Source organism: Pteropus medius, unplaced genomic scaffold, assembly GCF_902729225.1.
Source record: "Pteropus medius unplaced genomic scaffold, Ma_sr-lr_union100, whole genome shotgun sequence".
Taxonomy (NCBI): domain Eukaryota; kingdom Metazoa; phylum Chordata; class Mammalia; order Chiroptera; family Pteropodidae; genus Pteropus; species Pteropus medius.
The window spans coordinates 24,113,247-24,120,582 of record NW_024351073.1 but is presented as its reverse complement, the minus strand read 5'-3'; the positions used below and the strand labels follow the sequence as shown (position 1 = coordinate 24,120,582).

Genomic DNA, 7,336 nt, shown 5'->3' with positions numbered 1-7,336 from the left:
CTCCACTATGCCTGGCACCAGAGACAACAGCGGTGACTAAGAGACAACAGCGGTGACTAAGAGAGATGCAATTCTTGCCCTAATAGCTTCTAATAAGCGAGTTGTACGCAGAAAGGGCAAAACCGGTCATTTGAATTTTTAAAAAAATGCTTAAATAGAATAAAATATATGAGAATCCTGTTCCCTGGAGTCCTTTTTATGCTTCCTTATTATGAAAAGCCTTATTCTACATTCATAAAGCCTCATCTTTGCTGATAAAAATAGAGGAAATTATCGCTTGATATATGACTCTACAAACGACTGGAACAGATGATAAAAAGCGTTCTGGATTTCAAAAACGAAGCTGTTTATCGCTACGAATAGAAATAAAACATTTTACGACTAATGATTAAGAACCTTCAGTTAATGGTAAAATAAATAGAAAATTAGATATTTTGAGAGATAACAGGAACCCAAAATGTGTGAATATTAGTGACAAAAACACCCTCATAGGAGAAGCATGTAGCCCGGTAAATGTGTGAAGCATATTTTAAAACACAGGACAGGTCCATGGCCACGCCGCCCTGAGCAAGCACGATCCCGTCTGATCTCGGAAGCTAAGCAGGGTCGGGCCTGGTTAGTACCTGGATGGGAGACCACCTAGGAAGAACAGGTGCTGTAGGCATAAAAAATAAAAAAATAAGGGATTGTAAACTGACAAGGTCCTTGCAATCTGTGAGGTCAACCAAGGGTTGCCTCGTCTAAAAATAAATTAATTAATCAATAAATTAATTAAATTAAAAATAAATAAAGCACAGGATGGAGAAGGATACAGCTCTACCTCAGAGCTCAGTGTCCAAGGCCAGCTCTTAACACTGTCCAATAGTCGGCAACCCCGTGGGGGGAAGTACAGGCATGCGCGCCCGACTCCAGGATCACACCGGCACGGGTCATGGCACAGGACCATGAAGGCACATGTCGATCGTCCAGCGCTGGCCTGTGGTAGCGTCTCCTGTCACGCTGCAGTCCTACCAAAAGCCAGCCAGTCCTTGTCACAGCCTCTAGGTCACAGCCTCTAGCCCTTCGCTTCGAGTGGCTTCCAACAGGAGTGCCAAGAAGGAACTTTTCCTACCTCGAAGCAAAGGTGGAGTTGGATTCGCGCTCCCCTGAGGGACAAGTGCGGCCGGGCAGGCACGTCCTCTGCGACTTCGAGGACTCGTCTGAGGAGCAGTGGAGCTGTGCGCGAGCTTGGCACTGGCTTGGCAAACCTGCCTGTCTTCTCTGCTTTTCTACGTGGTAACATACGATGGATAAATCAAATTATAAGATGTTTAAAGTGTTCACGGCGACGATTTGATCTGCACGTACATTGTGACAGAATTCACTCCATCGATGAAATTAACACGCCGAGCAACTCACACATTTATCTTTTTTTTTTGATAAGAACATGTAAACTCTACTTTCTTAGAAAATTTTATTTATACGATACAGAATTATCAGCTGTAAGACCTAAATTATACACTAGAGCCTCAGCCCTTATTCATCTTTTAACTGAAATCTTGAAAATGCTCCATTTCTTGAGAGCTAGTCGCTGCCTTATCTGAAAGTATCTGATTCTTTACAAGCGATATGCTGGTGTGTCCTGCAGACTCTTTTCAGAGTCAGAAAACAGTAGGTACCTTTACCAGCTGGGATTATCTGAGTTATGCGAAATCATAATATGTTGCTAAATGTTTTCAATAAGGCGTGCCCATGGAAAGAGGTGAAATCTTCTCCTTGATTTTTTTTTTTTCTTTATGTATCTGGAGAATGCGTCAGCGCCAAGCTCCTCGGAGGTAGATAAACACAGATGTAAAGAATTACTAATGATCACTCTCATTACTGTATTTCATAATAGACACAACCTTCTTTCAACTCCGTGAAAGAAACAGCGCTTCGAATAATGATTCCCCGCTCCTCATGCGCCCCCTCTTCTGTAAAGACAGCACAAAAGTAATTAGGAATTAATTGAAACTACTGTGAGCTAAAGTTGATCTCCCAGGATACGTGAAGTTTACAACAGACCCGAGGCTTTTTGTTCCCTCTCTCTCAAATAAATTTCAGAGTCAGTATTCCTGGCAGAGTAAATTTTTTTAATGACTTTGATGAGAAAAGAATGTTGTCCCAAATCAGAGAAGATAAAATATTACACGACTGAAACGGGCTTCCATTGGTTGCTCATCCCAGCATGATAATCACGAGACGGGGACACAAAGACCTGAGGGGCATCGTCTGTGATATTTTCCGCTTTCAAAAAGTTAGGTTTAAAAAGTCATGCTGCGAAGAACATTTATTTTCTTCACTAGCGAAATGAGGGATGCTCTCCGGTAAATCAAGGAGAGACTGAATTCTGCAGGGGCCCATCGCAGCAGCTCGCATTTCCTGGGCACTCGTCCTTTGTAAGCTTTTCGTGTATTCGTGCGTTTGGGTCCCTCTGGGACGACTCGGCACATTTTTTGGATACGGACCTCGGCGGGCGTTACAGTTGGAAAGAGGTCGCATCGATCAGGATGGAGGAGGCCGCGTTTTAGTAACACAGCATCCCCTTGTGTCAGCGGCTGTCAGAACGGAGACTTCCTGCGAGCTGACAAGCCGGTCGGGTGCGGACCCGGTGGTCTACACAGCAGCTCCCTCCCAGTGGCGACTCGGGGGCGCTGGCTACCCACCAAGGGATGCTTCCCGTGATGGGGCGCTTTGCTTCCAGGAGCCGAGGGGCTGCGCCGGGGCACGTGGGAGTGAAGAGGAGAGAAATCTGGGTCCTCTCAACTGCAGGGACCTGGGAGTGGCCCATCCCTTCCTCTCCGGGTCCACGGGCAAGAACCGCCGCTCTGACCCCGCCGAGATGCTCAGAGACTCGGACATATCAAAAGCCACGTAGATGCGTGCTGGGAATGTCGGTCTCGGCCACGGTCATGGAATCTGGAAGACTATGCTGCCTATGGGGCTGCCAGTGACAATGCCGAGGGGACGAGCGTCTGTCAGTCGCCCTTCCTGCCCGCTCCCGTCAAGGGGCCGTGGGAACTGGGTGTTCTTCAGCTGAAGACAGCGGACATGCACTGTGCGAGGCCGGAGGAGGGGCCCTGAGCGCTGGCGGGACGTCTTTGGCAAGAATGGAAATCGGGGTGGGGAGGGGGGTCTTTGCATCAGCGCAGAGGAGACGCTGGGGCGAAGGCGAGCGTTCGCCCCCGCAGAGAGCACGGCCAGAAGTCGATGGTGCCGCCGTCCGGTCTCGGCCCGCTGCGAACCACGCGGGGAGGCTCCGCCCGTGGGCCCTTGACGTGCGGCGTGTTTTCCACGCATAACCGACGAAGTCACTGAAGGGATCCGAGCAGGAAGCCGGGGCCTGGGAAAGCTATTAGTCCGCGCCAATCTGCAATTCATGCGGCACCGCGCTGGCCTCGAGGGATCCGGCTGACGGGGCCGTTTGGTTTAAAGTGTAACCATCACCACGGAGAAAGCTGAGCATTCAGATCTCAGCCGGTTTCTCCTGAATTGATTAACTTTCGAATGGAAACGCCCTTAAAGTCGTTCACCGTCTCTCGGTAGCCGCCTCCTCTCCTTTGCCGGCAGCGGCCCCTCGCCCGCGTGTGACCGTGGAGGGCCTGTGCCTCGGCTCCTTCACAACAGTGCTCCGAAGTCTTCCTTTTCGGTATCTCTGACATGTGACTGTCGCCGCTCGCCACTCTGTACCTACGCTTCATCGCTCTCTGCGCTGCTGACTGAAGATGCTACGAGCGGCTTCATTGTTCTCTCTCTTTTTCTCTTCCCAGGGTTTACAGAGACCGGGGCAGGCCAGGGGAAGACCTTGGGAAAAGTCACAGGACTGGCCCTCCCCACATAACCCGATTTCTACACGGGCTGATAGGATTTTAGGAGTGATATAACCAGCATGAACGAGATTAGGAGAAACAGGAAAATTTCTAAATAATGTTCACTTTCCTGTTGAATTGTCACTATTTGGGATCGTCTGTATTTACCTGTGACATTTTATTGACCGGTGACATTTTATTTACCTGAGTTTTCACGATCGGTTATCTGGTCTTTATAATTAAAATGAACATTAACCTCTTCACAAAAGTATAGTGATTAATTGCCCCAGGGTCTTGAATGTTTGGTTTTTATTAATCCCCTTCTCTGTTTTCTAAGATTAATAAAAAAAAAGGCAATATCTGGTAAATAACACGTGATACATTTTTAACAGACCGGCTGCAGTATGATTTCTTCCAGTTCCGTTATTGTTGGCTTATGTTGCTTTTCTTTTCAAGCATAAACTAGTCCAGGTCAGCCACTAAAAATGAGAGATGATTCGAGAGGATCTTCTCATATATAACCAACACACACCAGCTAGTGAAAAAGCCCGCCCCCCGCCATGTAAAAAAAGAATATTAAAAATAATAATAATACCGAGAATTTGAATCTTACTAAAAATGGCCACATGAACCCCTATGCACCCCACTATAAGAATCCCTTCACTCTCTGCAACAGACACTGAGAAAATATTTTATGGCTTGTGACTGGTCACAGGGCAGCTGAGTCTACAAGCTGTCAACATACCAACAAGAGTAGAGGAATGAAAAGTAAATTGATTGTTAATTCTCTGATAAGCCTCCTTAACACGATTCTCAAAACTCACAGGCCTTCCGCCCACGAACGTACAAGTTTAGACTGGGAGAGTCGCAGCGTACACCTGCAGGGCCGCTGTGCCACTTGATCTGTGTGTTTTACTGTAGGTCAAGGCAGTCAATCACCAGGAGGCCTTGGGGCGGCCACATAGAAGCTTATTTATGGGCAAATCAAGAACCCGAAACACTGAACTGTGCCTGATTAGCTGCACTAATATGCTACTTGTGGCTAATTTCTGAGCTGCTTAACCCACAGGTGTTTGCCCTCGCCCATAAATCACGGCGCCCACCTCCTCCTTGCACGCCGGGTCCTGCCATGCATATAGATGGCCTGTTTAAACGACAGGCAGGAATAATGGATGGTGCACTAAATCATTCCGGTGCTTAGTCACCGCCATGCCCATGTGCCACTGCATGCGACCTTTCAAAGGGACAAAGTGTACACGTCCCCGTTTTTATTTGTTTTACTTGTACAGCACACCCTCTGCATAAGACGGCACCATTAAAAGTTCCACACAGCCGGCGATGCGGCGGAGCAGGACACACTCCCAGCGACTTAGCGAGCGAAAGGGGCCTCCGGCTGGGAACCTTGCGGCCCCGGCTCGCCACTTATCTCTAATTTATTTTTTTTTAATTAAAGATGTTAATTAAATGGATCACAAACCACACCATCTAAACACTACATGTTATAGGCAGGAAATGCTCAGTTTGCGTAGAATTTGATTCTCTAGAGTAGTTCCTTGTTTTAAATCAACTTGTAGGTCGATATAAAAACCGGTAGCTATGAAAACATATATTTTACATATATTTACAATGTGTCTGTATTTGGGACAAAGGAAAATATAGAACTTGGAAGAATTTTTTATTTATTTATTTTTTTTTGTAAGCTCTGGCTAGGAAAATCATTAGAAAGAAGTATCAGTCAGTGGGTACCAAATGAAATCTTGTAAAGTAACATGGTAGATGTCATAATAATAATAAAAAACAAGTGTGTGGCTTCACTGTACTCGATCCAGTAGAGTATTGAGTTTGATACAATAGACAAAAAGTACAAGAAATCCTTATTTCTACTGGTCACTGGAGGAGAAAAATAGCTGTTTGAAATTTTCAATGACTTGTAGGAATTTTAAATGTCCCACCTTTAGAATACATTAGATAACATATCTATTATATAACATACAGACCAGATCATATGATAGATAAATACATAATTTAGCTGTTATTTATAGCACTTCCCAATTGAGCTCAAAAAGCCAAACGTAAAGCCAGGATTCTGGTGAGTGCTCTAGGGAATTCTACTTCAAATCAAGATGGAGTAATGGGAACCAGATTAACCTTTCTGACTGAAACAGCTGAAGACTGACAAATTGTATAATATAACGGTGTTTAAGACACTGAACTTCAGGCAATGAAGGCGCCTGAGACACGGGAGAAAATCCTGGCCAGCCCTGTATGGTCGTGGCTTATTGCCTTGAGAGCGTGTCCAGGCCGGAATCCAGAAGGCAGGGAGGTCATTCCCGGCGGCGTTAGTGGACTCCACTCCTTAAAGATATGCAGTCGAGCATCAGGGTGGTTAAGGGTGGCCGTGGTAGTGCGGAACAGGGCACCCGGGGAGAGAACTACATAGAGATAGTTCTCCGGGGCCCTCCGTAACGACCTTCAGAGCAGGCTGCTGAGCGCTGATCAGAGCACAGGACTGAAGAAACTGCCAAAGCTGAGAAAGAACCACCAGAAATGATGGGCGGTGGCAGTGCAGGCCGCTCACCCAGGTCCTGGAAGAATGCCTGTTTCAGCCAAACACCGGGGAAACCCATGACCCGTGAGCACTGAGTAGCTTCTCAGGAAAGTGTCACCTAAGCCATAGACTGAATCCTGTTCTCATCCCACCTAACGAACTTCAAAAGTAGGACCAGAGAGGGTCAAACTGCGTCCAAGTAGCATAATAGTGTCCACGGGGAAAAAAGATCGAAAATATTTATAGGAATATAAAAATATAGAACAACCAATAACATAAAACTCACAACGTCATGATTTAATCAAACATTACTAGGCATGCAAAGAAGCAGACAGTGTGATGCATGATGAAGACAAAGTCATTCAACCAAAAGCAACCGGAAACTACACAGATGCCAGAATTAGCAAAGACATTTTAAAAGTTCTTAAAATGTACTTTGTACGTTCAAAAAGTTAATGCGAGACAGAGAAGTTATAAAGAAGATCCAAACCGAACTTTGAAAGATGGAAAATCTATGTATGAGAAGAAAAATTCAGTAGATGGGATTGATTTCTGTTTAGATCTCGACGAAGAAGGCCTTCGTAAACTTGAAGGCATAGTGAAATAAACTATATAATATGAAAGCAGGAATAATTTTGAAAAATAGATCATCAATGGTAAGGAGGAAACTTGAAATGGATCAATATACATAAACTTAGACACTGCAGAATGGGAGAGAAGAAAGGAAAAATGAAGAAATAACATGAAATAACTTCAAATGTCACCAACAAACATATCCAAGAAACTCAACAAATTCTCAGCATAAGAAACATGAAAAAAAAAAACCATATGACCATCATTATCATATTACTCATGTAAGCTAATTACAAAACCATCTTATAAACAAAAACAAAAAACAAAAAAACAAAAACACGTTATATACGGAGAAACAAAGATAAAGATGATGACACATTTATTATTA

The 7,336-nt window shown here is 45.0% G+C and overlaps 1 pseudogene; it reads left to right on the top strand.

Moving 5' to 3' along the window:
* Window positions 1–545: 545 nt before the first annotated feature.
* On the top strand, window positions 546–664 carry LOC120586354 (uncharacterized; annotated as a pseudogene).
* Window positions 665–7,336: the final 6,672 nt, after the last annotated feature.